The following is a 15,256-nucleotide window of genomic DNA, read 5'->3' on the forward strand; positions in this document are numbered from 1 at the left end:
TAAATAATAATAATCTTTCCAAAAAGATTTTAAAAAAGAATTCCTTATGTGTACAGACACACTAAGGTCAATCGTGTCGGTATCTGGTTACTGTCAGATGCTTGACTGAGTTTTCAAATCACCAATAGCCAGAAGTTGAGCCTGATTTCTTCAGAACATAATTTCACAAACCACTGACTATCATGTTCCATTTTTTCTTCCCTTTATCCCCCTTACCCTGCACCTCCTCTCCCTCCAGCATCCTTCCCTTAGTTTATGTCCATGGGTCATACATATAAGTTCTTTGGCTTCTCCATTTCCCATATTTTTCTTAACCTGCCTGTCTATTTTGTGCCTACCAATTCTTCTTCTTATTCCCTGTAGCCTTTTCCCCCATTCTCCCTCTTCCTCCTTTCTGCTAATAACCCTCCATATGATCTCCATTTCTGTGATTCTGTTCCTGATCTAGTTGTTTGCTTAGTTTGCTTTTGTGTTTTAGGTTTATATGTTGATATTTGTGAGTTGATTGTCATTTTACTGTTCATAGTTTTGATCTTCTTTTTCTTAGATAAACCCCTTTAACATTTCATATAATAAGGGCTTGGTGATGATGAACTCCTTTAACTTGACCTTCTCTGAGAAGCACTTTATCTGCCCTTCCATTCTAAATGATAGTTTTGCTGAATAGAGTAATCTAAGTTGTAGATCTTTGCCTTTCTTGACTTTGAATACTTCTTTCCAGCCCCTTCTTGCCTGTAAGGTTTCTTTTGAGAAATCGGCTTATAGTTTTATGGGCACTCCTTTGTGGGTAAGTGTCTCCTTTTCTCTTGCTGCTTTTAAGATTGTCTCCTTATCTTTAATCTTGAGTAATTTAATTATGATGTAACTTAGTGTGTGCTTCCTTTGGGACTCTCTGAGCTTCTTGCACTTCCTGGAAGTCTATTTCCATCAGCAAATTAGGGAAGTTTTCCTTCATTATTTTTCCAAATAAGTTTTTAATTTCTTACTCTTCCTCTTCTCCTCTGGCACCCTTATGATTTGAATGTTGGAATGTTTAAAGTTGTCCCAGAGGTTCTTCAGCCTCTCCTCATTTTTTCAAATTCTTGTTTCTTCATTCTGTTCCAGTTGGGTATTTATTCCTTCCCTTTATTCCAAATCATTGATTTGAGTCCCGATTTTCTTCCCTTCACTGTTGGTTCCCTGTACATTTTCCTTTGTTGCACTTTGTATAACACCCATTTCTTCCTTTATTTAGTGACCATACTCAATCATTTCTGAGAGTATTCTAATTACTAGTGTTTTGAACTCTGCATCTGATAGGTTGGCTATCTTGTAATCACTTAGTTCTTTTTCTGGAGTTTTGATATGCTCTTTCATTTGGGCCACATTTCTTTGTCTCAGCACACCTGTTACTTAGTAAGGGGCAGAGCCTTAGGTATTTGCCTGGGCGGGACAACCCACATCATTGTGTTGTAGTGCTATATATGGGGGAGGGATCACAGAGGGAATGATGCCGCTTGCATGGCTCTCACCCCACTTTCTGTCACTTCCCACACTTCCCACAAGTGGATTGTGCCCATTCAGGTACTGAATCCTGGGTGAATGAGCTTGTGTACATTCTACAATCCTGTGGGCCCTCAAATAGACTCTCCTTTGAGACTGGGTATTTTTCCTGCTGCTGCAACCCCCATAGATTTTTACAGCCAGAGGTTTTAATGCTTTAGTTTTCCATGCTAGAACCCTGGGTTGCACAGCATGTCTTGCTTTTCAGTTACTCTTCCCCACTTGTCTGCACACAAATGTGGGACAGCCAGGTCAGCCAGCTGCAGCCTTGTGGCCCGACCCCTCTATCCTGGTTTCTAGTCTCTGTCCCTCCTACCAGTCTGGATTAATGTTTCAGTTGCTTTGTTTTTGGACTTCCATACAGTTTGATTTTCTGGCAGTTCTTGTTTTTTGTTTTTAAGTTGGTTTTTATCTTTCTTTTGTTCATGCAGTAAAATGATGTGTATCTACCTATGCCTCCATTTTGGCTGGAAACCCCCAAGTTCTCTTCTGTCTGTACAGAAAACACAATATACAGAGTAGAAGTCACTGTACTGTTAGGCAGGGTCTTTGCTGTCTGATTTCAGAAAACTGACCGAGACAAACATCTACCTCAGCAAGACGTCAGCTTACTCCTCCAACGACTCCTTGCTTCCCCCAAACAAGCCTGAATGCTTTTGCACCAAGGCCACCAAAAATTTGTTTCTTCAATAAATCTGCTCCCACCATGTGCTTTCAAATGGGAAATGCTCCAGATTGTTCATTCTTTTTTAAGTGAACACTCACTCCTTTATTTAAATTGTTATGAAACCCTTACTAGGTGCCAGGCACTTGTTCAGCACTGGAAATTCGTCAGTGCACAAAACAGATAAAAATGCCTGCTGAATGAACTTCACATTCTAATGGAGAGAGAAAGAAAACAAATAAATGATTCATCTGTAACATCTGTTTTTCAATCAGCACATTTCACTTATAGTTACCTGTTTAGAATAACTATCAAAAATAAATCATAACCTTTATGTTGATATAAAACACATATTAAAGATTTTATTCAATTCAGTCAATAAGCTGATTCAAAAGAGGATCCAAAACGCAGACTCAAACTTTACAAACAAATATTTTCTTTCATAAAATTAATCAGAGCCAACTTACTAAGGTTTACTTTCTGGGATTCATCCTTATAATAAATTCTAGCTAGCAACATACTCCTTGTTAAATAATATAATTTAGTGAGGCTCAAAGAGCAGAAAATTAAGTAACTGACACCAAACAGGTTTTCAATAGTAAACAAAGCTTATTTTGTAAACTCTTCATATAACGATGTGCCTATAATCATCAAGAGAGCCTGGCTTTACAGAGACACTGTTAAGAAGAGTGTCTGCCTCCAAAACATGGTGATTAAAATTGCTCATTGGAGGTCTCCAGCAAAACAAAGTTGCATCTTCATCATTTAAAAATTATCTTCTTCAGTTAGTTCATAGAGCTGAATGTTTAGCTATTGTTTCATATTGGCCGTCTCTTGAAGAAATAAATGTAGCCTCTATCCTGAAATGACAGTTCTTTATTGAATACTTACCATATATGTGCACATTTATACAGTTTAATTTCCTCAACAACTCGTGCTGTGTAGAAATTAATCATTGTCTTCATCATCAGGCAGTAAATGGTGTATCTGAGACCAAGATCAGGTGAGGTTAGCCCAATATTTAGACTCCTCCATTTCTCTCCAGCACATCTCACTGGGCTCATAATACTCAACAATGTTCTTGTGTCCAAAGAGTGTTTACTGACTTGAGAGACAGAGAAGAAGGGAGAAAGAGAGAGAGATTACAGGATATAGATTTTTTTGTTCCACCTATTTATGCATTCATTGGCTGATTCTTGTATGTGTCCTGACCAGAGATTGAACTCATAACCTTGGCATATCAGAATGATGCTCTAATCAACTGAACTACCTGGCCAGTGCTTGTGGAGTGTTTAAAGAAGTATGAAGACTTATCAATATCTTCAACAAATTTTAAGTTTTATTTTGATAGCAAGACAAATGTAACAAGGCTATAATGAACAATTACAAGACCTAAAGCTTTGAATGCTATACATCAGGGCCTGTTCTGAATTCTTCACATGTAATTATTCATTCAATCCTTGTAAGAACCAGTTGGATGACAGTAATCATTCCTATTTTACAGAAGAATGTCAAATAACTATTAAAACAAAGGGGATTTAAAGCCAAGCAGTCCAATGTCAAAGCTCAAAATCTTATCCACTGTGGGCAGAAAGACCTTTATAAGATGAATATGGAAAAAGATCTATTTTCCTTCTTTTCTCTGCTCCACACAAGAGAATCTGATGATGTTAAGAATTAATTCTCCAAGAGCACGCATTCCTACAGCAGTGGATGGAACTGGGAGACATAGTCACATGAGGGGAGATTCAGCAGAAAAGATAATAGTTCTCATTCCTTTTTCTTCCCAGATGTCAGATGTTGACTGTAACAACCAGGGCCAGGGAAGGCATAGAGTTTGCTGGCCACTCTTCTGAGTGAATGCAGTTCAGTCTCAAGAAAGCTAAGAAATTGAAGATGAGAGCAAGCCCCCCAAATTCCAATGTCAACTGGGAAATAACAACACTGAGAGGTTTCCATGGCTGGGGTGGGGAGGAGAGTTTCTGTCAAGAAGTGAGGTCTTTATATCCTGGGGTCACTGTGAGCACTAAAGCAGATTTTGTCTTTCAAGTGCTCATGCAGGGCTGTTCAACCTTGCTCAACCTTGGTACTTGTAAAATAGATGGACAGCCATTCTCAGTGGGCAGACTCAGTGCCTCAGATCCATTCCAGTCCTTACCCACATTCACTGTCTTATCTAAGTCTCAGAGTTTCTCATGAGCATCACTGAAACTGCTTCTCTCTGGCTCTAAGCCACAGGGGTGAGGATGGGCACCATAAATGGAAGGACATTGGACAAGCACATTCAAAACTAATGGTGCACCCTGGCTGGAGTAGCTCAGTGGATTGAGCACAGGCTGCGAACCAAAGTGTCCCAGGTTCGATTCCCAGTCAGGGTACATGTCTGGGTTGCAGGCCATGACCCCCAGCAACCGCACATTGATGTTTCTCTCTCTCTCTCTTTCTCTCTCCCTCTCTCTCTCTCTCTCTCTCTCCCCCCTCCTTCCCTCTCTAAAAAATAAATAAAATCTTTAAAAAAAAAACTAATGGTGCAATGAAGCGAACCCTGACCACCAAGTGGATGTCATAGATGTCCATGTTCTGAGCTCAGAGGAAACAAACCTGTGTGGAAGAAGTCATAATGAGTTTACAGAGGGTGGGAGAGAGAACAGAATGGAACATAGAAAGGATGTGAGGGGACATTTCAGAAGAAGCAATGGTACAGAAGTTTCAAAGTCAGAAGCCCATTATGAGTGTACAAGCCATTATGTCCCCAGAAACCTGCTTTCACAAAACTGTCGAATCTTGTTCTGTTAGTCCAGGTTAGAAACTGCACTGATGTGCCAATGTGGGAAGCATTCTTATTTCCTAAAATTTCCTTTTATTCTGTGGTCTTAAACTCAGCCTCCCTAGTCTCCCATTAAAGTAATTTCTCTTTCAAAGTGAAAACAAAGTCTTACTTCCTTGAACTTTACTTTTTATTAGTTTTAAGTTTCCTCATTACTGAGCCTTCTTAGATTTTCTAATTCCCTGTCAGCAGTCATTTTTAGAATAAGGAAGTCATTTATAATTTCAAAGTATTTAACTTGTTGTATTTTCTCTTTCAGGAGGAGTAAAAACTCTCATTTTTCATTCTGAAAATATTGCCCACCTCCCCGCTCCAGTTTCATCTGTGAACACCAGTTCCCCAGCTGATTTTCTGTAGACACAGTAATGGAAGCACTATGTTCTCTGAGCTACCACAGTGTAATCAAAGCTATTACAAATTTTATTACTTAGTAGGAAAAAAAATACAGCTCTCATTCTCTGGTATTGCTTTTGCATTTTACACACAGGTGAGTCGAACAGCACTCTGAAAACACTCTCTATCCCAACACAGGGGTTACCTATCCGAGGGTTGGGGACCCTGCTGCTTCCTTGTGACCCTTACTCCGTCAGTGAAATAATAGTCCCAAGGGGGTCGTCACTGTTAGTGGGGCTTCTCTTGCTCCTTCACATACTTTAATTTTTCCTGTCTCCCTTTTATTGCAACTATCTTCTTAAGCCTTCAAAATTTTAACATTTTAAAATCTTCAATGACTTATCATAAAAAATATGATTAAGCCTTCTACTTTGTGCCCCTGCTCAGGCTTTATCAGCAGGTGGGCAGACAGTGCAGGAGATTTCAATCATTCTTGCCTCACCCCAAGGCTATGGGGTACCAGGTGGTGGCAGCCACATCTGTTCTTCCTCTCTCCTTTCTGCCTTCCTGGTCTCACCTTCCAAATGACCATAAAGGAACCCACTATGTGGCTTACCTGTGTCCAAATATCCTGATGTGATTTAAAAAAAGATTTTATTTATTTATTTTTACATAGAGGGAAAGGGAGGGAGAGAGGGAAACATTAATGTGTGGTTGCCTTTCATACACCCTCTACTGAGGACCTGGTCTGCAACCCAGGTATGTGCCCTGACTGCAAATTGAACTCATAACACTTTGGTTCACAGGCCGGCGCTCAATTCACTGAGCCACAGCTTGATGTGATTTTTTTTACATGTGTTGCTCCTTTTAAAGCTAAATGCAGACTTTAGATAGAGCATTTTCTTTTTCCTGCTAGGGATTTCTGAGATGGGTCCAATCAAGTTCTCGTTAGACTGGACTCTCTGGGCACCAGAAGTGACAGCCACCCACATGGCCAACTTTGGTGGCCTTGGGACTCAGTCTCCCCATGGGAAGCAAGCAGAAGGATGTGTGCAAACCCTTCTCTGCTGAGCCAGAAGCACATCATTTTCCCTCAACTTGCCCTGCACCCTCTTTGTGCCCACTACACAAACAGGCTTGGCCCTGGGCCAGGGCCAGGGATGACTTGGTGACTGATCATACTGAGCAGAGTGACCCACAGTTCACCCAAAGATGCTGCTGTGCAAAGGGAGTCAGCTCAGTCTGTCGGAAGCCACCGTACAAGTACGTTGTATACATTGGTCTTTTTGCTTTTTCAGATATAACTGTTCCTCTGAGCAAAGACATTTATGCCATGCCCCCCGCTTCCTGTTCCACAGGAAGGTAAAGGCCCCACAGATGTGGGGAGGGGATGCACCTCTGCTGGAAACTGTGTGGGTTATTGTCCACACAACCAGCAACCAATGCTCAGTGGACTCCATCCCTGTGCAGCCCCAGCAGGTGTAGTGCAAGAATGGACACCAGCCCTGCTGGCTCAGAACAGAGAGGGAAACACACTCAGCAACAGTGGCCATCCTTCAAAAGGAGGTGAGGCTGGATGGGCCTCATGCATGCCAAGGATTGCACAGATAGAGAGGAGGGAATGGAAATTCTAAACAAGAGAAAGTAAATAAACTAGCAAAGAGAGAGGCCAGGAAATGACAGAATATGGCTGGAGCAAGATGAGCATGAAGAACAAATGGAAGAGAATCACAAATAGAGTACTGGAGGCCCTTCTTGGAATAGTAGCAGATAGAGCTGTCTTGTAAGACGATGGGAAGACATTGAAAACCTCCATGTCCAGGTCTCATAGTTCAACCAGACCCAGGGAGGTATGCATATCCTCTTATATATGAAATAACTTTTAGGTGATAGGTGAAAGCATTCAGTTAGGGAATTACCTGAAAGACAAGGGGTGCTTTATTGATATTGATAGTAAAGCACTAATATTATTTTCAAGTCAAGGTTAATAGAAACCATACCACTTAGTATGCCTATGAAACACCAACTTTTTCTATATCTATTTTCTAGTTTGATCAGTGAACTATAGGAAAAATATTAAGCTGATTAAAATGTATTTAGAACTATATGAGTTCTAAATCTATACATTTAGTGTTTTACTTTGGTCACATTGTTGAATCAAAATGCATACAGACATGTTTTTAACTGGCATATCTAGGTTTTTAGATTTCATTTAAAGAAATGCAGGTAGGAGAAATGTACATATTTTCTATTGGTTTGTGTTTAGATTACACCCTTAATGTTAGCAAGTTCTCAGTAAATAACTATAAAGTGCTTAGGATGCAAGCACTCTGGTTTCTGAATTGATATAAATTTCTGGGGAAATAATTTTAGCTAATAACTTATTCTATATTTACTCTGTGTCCGGCACTGTGCTATACAGTTTCATTTTCACCAAAACCCTAAAAATGAACTATAATTACTATCCCCCTTATTTTATGGATGAACGAAGATTAAAAGAAGTTAGGCAATTTTCCACAGAGACAATGCTCACACACTAACACTACTAACTTCAGCCTCAGAACCACCATGACCAGCTCATCACGGCATGGCCTACTCACCTTCCCATGTAAAGGAAGATTTAAATAATTACATGTCAGAGAGAGAGAAAGAGAGAGATGATTAATATGAGCAGAGGAACTGACTCTTTCAGGCAAAAGCCAAGAAGACAAACATGGTTTGAGACCATGCCTGCCAGATTTAGAATTCAATAGAAACTTGTTCTGAGGTCTCAGGCATGATCATGGAGCCCTGATGCCCTGTCTGACCTGTCTTTCAGCAAAGAATTACCTTCCCAAGAACGGCAGCCAAGAACACAGAAGAAACTCAAAAGCTTCATTTTTGCATAAATGTTTGCTTTTCCAATGTGTGCATTGCAATGTGTGTATTTAAGCCTCAAGAAAATGCGGAGACTTAAACACTGCCATGGTGTTGACTGGAGCTGATAGTCTGCAAACATGATGCTTCTTCAGGACAACCTCACAGCATGGGATGGGATTCTGAGAGTGGCCAACACTTTAAGGGCATCTGAGATGTATCTTAAATTATTCTAGCTCAGACACACTCCAGAATGATGGCCCCATGATGTTACTTGAACAAGAAGCATGGTTAACAGCAGCTTTAGGCCAAGGTAGCTTCCAGAGACAATAGAGACAGGAAGAACGAAGCCGACACAAAGATCCCTTCATACTTAGTTATTTCCTTCTGAAAAATGTGAACAAAGCATTTTCTGCTTTCTTACCTTTCAAAAGGGAGTGATACCTCTGTTTCTGGGAGTTCTGGAGATCTCTGTGATGGGTGGAAAGGACTGAGGTGGTGATTAGTACATGGATGTTACGTTGCTTGACTAACATTGCCTTATTTATCTCACTGTTATGTTGTTTTTTGAACTGAATTTCAAATAATCACATTCATCCCTATAAAATATAATAGATCAAAATTAGATACCCATCAATAAATGCAATGAAAACATAAAGCCAATGTGATACCATTAAAATTGTTACAGGGTGCAGCCAAGAGAGGGGACCCCAAATAGGCATTTGAAATGGGGTCCAGAACTCAAGGTGTCCAGGAGATTTTAAGGTGTCTTCACCCCTTCCCCCACAGGTGTGAGTTGGGGGAAGGGGCACACAGAGAAAGAACATGCAGGGCAGCTTTGCAGCTAATCCATGGCATGCTCATTTAGCATACCTATAGCCTTTGGCTGGTCACTTAGATATGCTAAATAGCTATGGCCATGCTCAAGGCTAGGGGAATGGAAAGGGACCTTCCCCCCAAGATGGGACCTGGGAGGCAGGTCCCCTGAGTTACACCACCTGCGTGGGAGCTGGGAGAAGATTGGTTCCATGACATGGGGTGACACCTGCCCAGGCCCACGATGGCGACCAGAAAAGCTGGAGAAGACAGCAGATTGAGGGCAAGTGTGCCCAAGTGTAGGAGGAGTCGGAAATGGGGCTGCAGAAGAAGATTGGCGTGGGGGATTTAAACCCAGACACGGCAGCCATTGGGGGAGAACCACACAGACTTGACAGAATGGAGACTCCCACAGCCCTGAGAGAGGGAGAACCACGCAGCAGCCCTGGAGGGGAGAACCACGCGGCAGCCCTGGAGGAGAGAACCATGCAGTTTTGGCAGAGTGGGGACTCTCCTTTACTGCAGCCCTGAGAGAGAGAACCACATGGCCTGGCAGAGTGGGGACTCCCGTGGCCCTGAGAGAGGACCACGTGCCTGTGCCAGAGTGGGAACCCCCTCAGCTTTAGAAGGGGGAACCACCACCTGGTTTTAGCAGAGATCCTGGCGACTCAGCCGAGGATGCTGGGAACCCAGGGAGGTCTCCCAGTCAAGAGGGATTACTAACTGAGAAGAACCAGAGGACTGCCTGAGCCATGGACTTCTATTTCCTTTCCTGAGATACGGTACTCTGGACTGGGCAAAGGGGGAAGGAAGGAAGGACTGTGTATTTGTGGGTGTTTTTAAGGACTTTAGGATTTTTTGATAAAGACATTAGGTCACTACTTTAAGTTAGTATAGCATTAAATAAACATTTCCTTTCCTTTTCACGAATCTCTGGCATTGAGAGATGTCTTTCCTAGGGCAGCGGACATAACGGACCCAGGGCCTTCTTTCAATAATAGTATATCATCCCAGGCCCCCCTTGTTGTGCTCTGTAACAAAATGACTCTGAGGAGGCATGAATGTGAGCCTGGACTTGAGTCAGCTTTGTGAGGGTGGTGCAGAAGCAGGGGCCCAGGCAGGATACTGTGGCTGTAGTCAGGACTCAAAACAGCACCCTGTAATGAACTGTGCCTTGTCCCATAACCTCAGGAAAGTATTTCTGTCTCCTCTTCCTTAAAAGTCATTTGGACTGCTGAAGTCATTCGCAAGTCAAACGTTTACACTGCCCTCCTATATACGTGCTCTTTCAACTTTGAACAACATTGCAACTTAGTTCTGACTTCATCAAGATCCAAAAGAAGAAAAGAAGGAGGAGGAGGAGAAGGAGGAGGAGGGGATTGCTCTTGCTAACATGGTGGGCCTCATCAAATCAGATGAAGGCCTGAATAAAATCTGAGATTTCCCAGAGACGGAATTCTCCCTCAACACTGTAGCAGAGAAATTCTGTTTGAATTTCCAGCCTGCTCATGGACCTGCATACTTCACACTCAAGACTGCAACATCCACTCTTACCTCCTGTCTTTTGTGACTTTGTAATCGACCTCTCTCCCTTGACCCTATTCACCTCTCTAGACATACAAATGAGGTCCCATATTATGTGTGTTCAGTAGCCTGCCATCTAGTGGTGGAAAGAGAACTCTCTGGTGGAAGATTTTTCCCTTTAGGGAAAAAAACAAAAACCAAAAACATTTGACAATATAGCTTTAAGGTTAATTATGTAGTAATAAGCTCATTTTTGTATAAAATTATGAAAGTTTATAAATCACTTTTCAATTAGTTGGAATGAATCATAAGCCAGGAGTCAGAATATTTTCATTTTATTTCCCTGTTCTGTTGTTATTGATATATGATTCTGTTAAAAAGTAAAAAAATTCCTTAATGTTTCTTTCAGAATTTGGGTTTCCCTTTCTTTAAGGTAATAAGACTGTTCTTGATGTTCCTAAGTTCCTTGTTATTTCCAATGTGTTTTATAATTCTATTCTTTGTGGCAACTGAAGCATTCTTACATGAAGAAATTTCCAGGAAAAAAGAGAAAAAAGCACTTCAAATATTTTTAAAATCTATTTTGTAAAAATTTTAAAGAGAACTTTGCAAACCAAGTAAAAGAATCATTTTCAAAAAGCCTTATATCTTGCAGAAATAGAACTAGTTGATTAGAGTTGTATGTGGGCCCATTTTTCTTTACTAGAAAAGAGACACTTCTAATACTTGGAGATATGAAATTTAATGATTGGCCTCAAAAAGCCATTAGTTCTTCCCTGTCTCTGCAGTTGGCATTACATTATATTAAATGGCCTTTAGGTCATTTAATAAGTTTTATTAGTATAAAAACCTTTTCTAATTATGAATCTTTCTTCTGTGACATTTTCCTAGACTTATAATAATGTAAAATAATGACTTTCCTTCTTATAGTATTTCATTTTGCTTAGTTCATACTTTCTCATAGAAATAGAATTCTCAGCATAATAATGTTATTTATTATTTCTGCTGGTGAATTTTTCATCATTAGTTCATCTAATTACCACACAAACTACCACTCTAGCAAAACAGGTCCTGAGATTTCTGCCATCAAGATAGAAAGTAATTTTTAAATGGGAACTATGTGGGGAATAGAAGAAATTATGGTAAAGCTATTAAGTTTTAAAGATATCTGAATCCAGGCTATATCTTGGCTCACCCTGTGTAAGGACTGGTGCCTTCTTTCTCAGGAAAGAGCTCTTCCTGACTGCATCCTTGCCAGACCATGGCCCCTTGGCCAGAGGTAGAAAACACCCAGCCCAACCCCAGTAAATACATAGAAGGGACCACCAGGGCTGGGAAAGACAAGGAGACTGAAAAAAAATGACACTGGGATCATTCTGACCAAGATTGAATTTCTGCCATTGCACTTCATTGTGGTCCTGATTGAGGGGCCCCCAAAGGATCCCACAGACTTGGACCACCCCTGGGACCTGTCCGAGCTTAAGCTCCAGGGGATCAAGTGGTCAGAGAGAGACACCAAAGGGAAGATTCTGTATGTCTTCCAAGGGATTGTGAAGTTCATTCTGCTTCTGGGATTCCTCTACTTGTTCGTGTGCTCCTTGGGTGTGCTCAGCAGTTGGAGCAAAAATAGCTGTGAAGTTATTCAGCAACAACTCTATTATGTCCAACCCCATGGTGAGGTTGGTGATCGGGATGCTGGTGACCACCATGGTGCAGAGCTCTAGCACCTCCATGTCCATCAATCGTCAGCATGGTGGCCTCCTCACTCCTGATGGTGTGAGCTACCATCCCCATTGTCATGGCAGCCAACATCAGGACCTCCATTACCAACATCTTCACGGTGCTCATGCAGACAGGAGACCAGACTGTTCAAAAGGGCTTTTGCTGGGGCCACCACCACCCACGACTTCTTCAACTGGCTATTCGTGCTGGTGCTGCTGCCTGTGCAGGCCACCACCCATTACCTAGAGGTCCTGACTAATCTGATTGTGGAGTCCTCCCCTCTAAAAAACAGAGAAGATGCCCCAGCATTTCTGAAAGTCATCATGGATCCCCTTACAAAGCAAATAATCCAGATGGATAAAAAAGTCATCAGCCAAATTGCAATGAACAATGAAGCAGCTCAAAACAAGAGTCTGATGAAGATTTGGTGCAAAAGTTTTACCAGTGTGACTCAGATGAATGTCACCATCCCCTCCATCAAGAACTGCGCCTCTCCCGTCCTCTGTTGGACAGACAGTTTCCACACCTAGACCATTAAGAATGTGACCCACCAGGAGAATATTGCCAAATGCCACCACATCTTTGTGGAGCCAGCCTCGGGGATGTTGTTCTTGGTGTCATTCTGCTGGGGGTCTCCCTTCTGCTACTCTGTGGCTCTCTGATCATGATTGTCAAGCTCCTGGGCTCTGTGCTCAAGGGGCAAGTACCTGTTGTAATCAAGAAGACCATCAACACCGATTTACCTTTTCCCTTTGCCTGGCTGACTGGCTACCTGGCTATCCTTATGGGGGCAGGCATGACCTTCCTCATACAGAGCAGCTCTGTGTTCACATCTACCATGACCCCACTGATAGGTATTGGTGTGATCACCATTGAGAGGGCATATTCCCTCACACTGGGCGCCAACCTCGGCACCACCACCACCGCTATTATGTCTGCCTTAGCCAATCCAGGCAGTAGTCCGAGAAGCTCAGACTTCCCTGTGCCAGATTTCCCTGTGCCACTTTTTCTTCAACATTACAGGTGTCTTGCGGTGGTACCCAATCCCGTTCGCCCATCTGCCCATACTCCTGGCCAAGGAGCTTGGCAGCACCTCAGCTAAGTACCACTGGCTTGCCATCTTCTACCTGGTCATCTTCTTCTGCCCGGTCCCACTGACAGTGTTTGACCTCTCGCTGGCTGGGTGGCCAGTGCTGGTGGGCATGGGGGTTCCCATCATTCTCTTGGTCCTTCTGGTGGTGTTGCTCAAGCTTCTGCAGTCCCACTGCCCATGCATCCTGCCTAGTAGCTCCAGGCCTGGAACTTCCTGCCCTTATGCATTCGCTCGCTGAAGCCCTGGGACCACATGGTCTCCCTGGTCATCCTCAGCTGCATGAACCAGTGCTGCTGCTGTGGCGGCGGCGTCTGCTGCTACTCCTGCTGTCTGCTCTGCTGCCCCACGTGCTGCCGCTGCAGCAAGTGCTACCAGGAACAGGAGGAGGAGGCGCCGGACATCCATATCAAGGCCCCCCAAGGCCTTCAGTAACACCGCCATGGTGGGAGAGGCGCAGGATGGGGTCCCTAAGTCCCAAGTGAATGCCCTGGATACAAACACCATCTTCAGCGGCACAGCCTTTTAGCAGCTGCCCCTAGGCAGGAGGAGGGGCCCCAAGTCACAAGCTCCTTCCTAGTTCTGCATGCCATTCTCCACCTCGCTGAGTAATGGTATACACATCAGCTCTGTCATTCCACTTTGCACCTCCACGGCTAGAAAAATGATCCCAACACCCATCCACCCTGCACACAGATGGATTGGCCAATAGAACTTATTTTCAGACTTAAACCATCCTTTTTGGAAGTCCTAAATGAGAGATTTGTGGGGAATTTTCAAAGATGCATTCATACATACATGCTTTTCTTGTGATAAAATTCTCCTTTTACCAAAGACTGGCTTCAACCAACAGCAGCTGCCTCTCAGGTGTTTTGGCCCCAGAGCAGCCCAAGTCAGGGGAAATAGACCTTGGAGAACACAGGTGTGGGTGTTTTTCTCTTCCCAGTGTTCCGCAAGTTCCATTTTCTCACCTGGGCAGGTAGGGCTAGTCCAACCATTATACCAGCTGTGCCCTCAAATTTCCAGGATGGGAGTCACATGGGAGCTGCAGAGAGATCCAGAATGCATTTTGGCTCACATGTTGCCTCAACTTCCTAAGAGGAGAGTGATCCTGTTCCTGAAATGGACAGACAGAGGATGAGAGCAAGGCAGTTCAGTAGTGGCCAGCATGGGGATTGGGAGAGAGATTTCTCTACTAAAAGGGCTGAGGGGTCTTTTCAATTTGGCTATTTTGGAAGCAAAATTGACCATCATAGCTAAAGCCTAGTGCCACATTTGGTCAGATTAAAATCATCCCTGTTGAGACTTCTGGGGAAAAAAATACCTGAATTCAAAACAATATAATTTTTAAGTTAAAAATAAAAAAATAAAAATAAATAAATAAAATAAATAAATACTTATATAAGAGTGTGATGTATAAATTTTATAACATTTAAAAATAACTAATGTTATAAATCAGAATTTACCAAATAATGTGCCAAAGAATACTACTTCCTCAGGTTATTAAAGGCATGAAGTGCCCAAGCAGAGGGAGCCCTTGTTCAGTCCATTGTTTGAAAAATGCTCTTTCAAGGTTAAGCAAAGGACTTCTGAGACTTCATTATGGCAATATGCATTTTGATGGTACAAAATGAGACCTACTATCTACACATTTCTCAAACCTATTTGTTCATAGGGCTTTTCACCCCAGCCCCACCCCATTTCACAAAACATATTGCAATGTGATAAGTCTGTGAATAAGTATGTTAAATGAAGCCAGACTGTGAAATAACAGATAAAAAAATTAAAAAGTAATTCACTACTTAGGAGGAAGAAAAGAAGTGCTTACTTATATTAATGATGAGGCCAATGATGTTTGAGGGATGGGGAACAGCAGGGCTTC

The 15,256-nt window shown here is 42.4% G+C and overlaps 1 pseudogene; it reads left to right on the forward strand.

Annotated features, from left to right (window-relative positions):
* Positions 1–11,808: 11,808 nt before the first annotated feature.
* On the forward strand, positions 11,809–14,477 carry LOC114502026 (annotated as a pseudogene).
* The last annotated feature ends 779 nt before the right edge of the window (positions 14,478–15,256 follow it).

Source organism: Phyllostomus discolor, chromosome 7 (assembly GCF_004126475.2).
Source record: "Phyllostomus discolor isolate MPI-MPIP mPhyDis1 chromosome 7, mPhyDis1.pri.v3, whole genome shotgun sequence".
NCBI classification, from domain to species: domain Eukaryota; kingdom Metazoa; phylum Chordata; class Mammalia; order Chiroptera; family Phyllostomidae; genus Phyllostomus; species Phyllostomus discolor.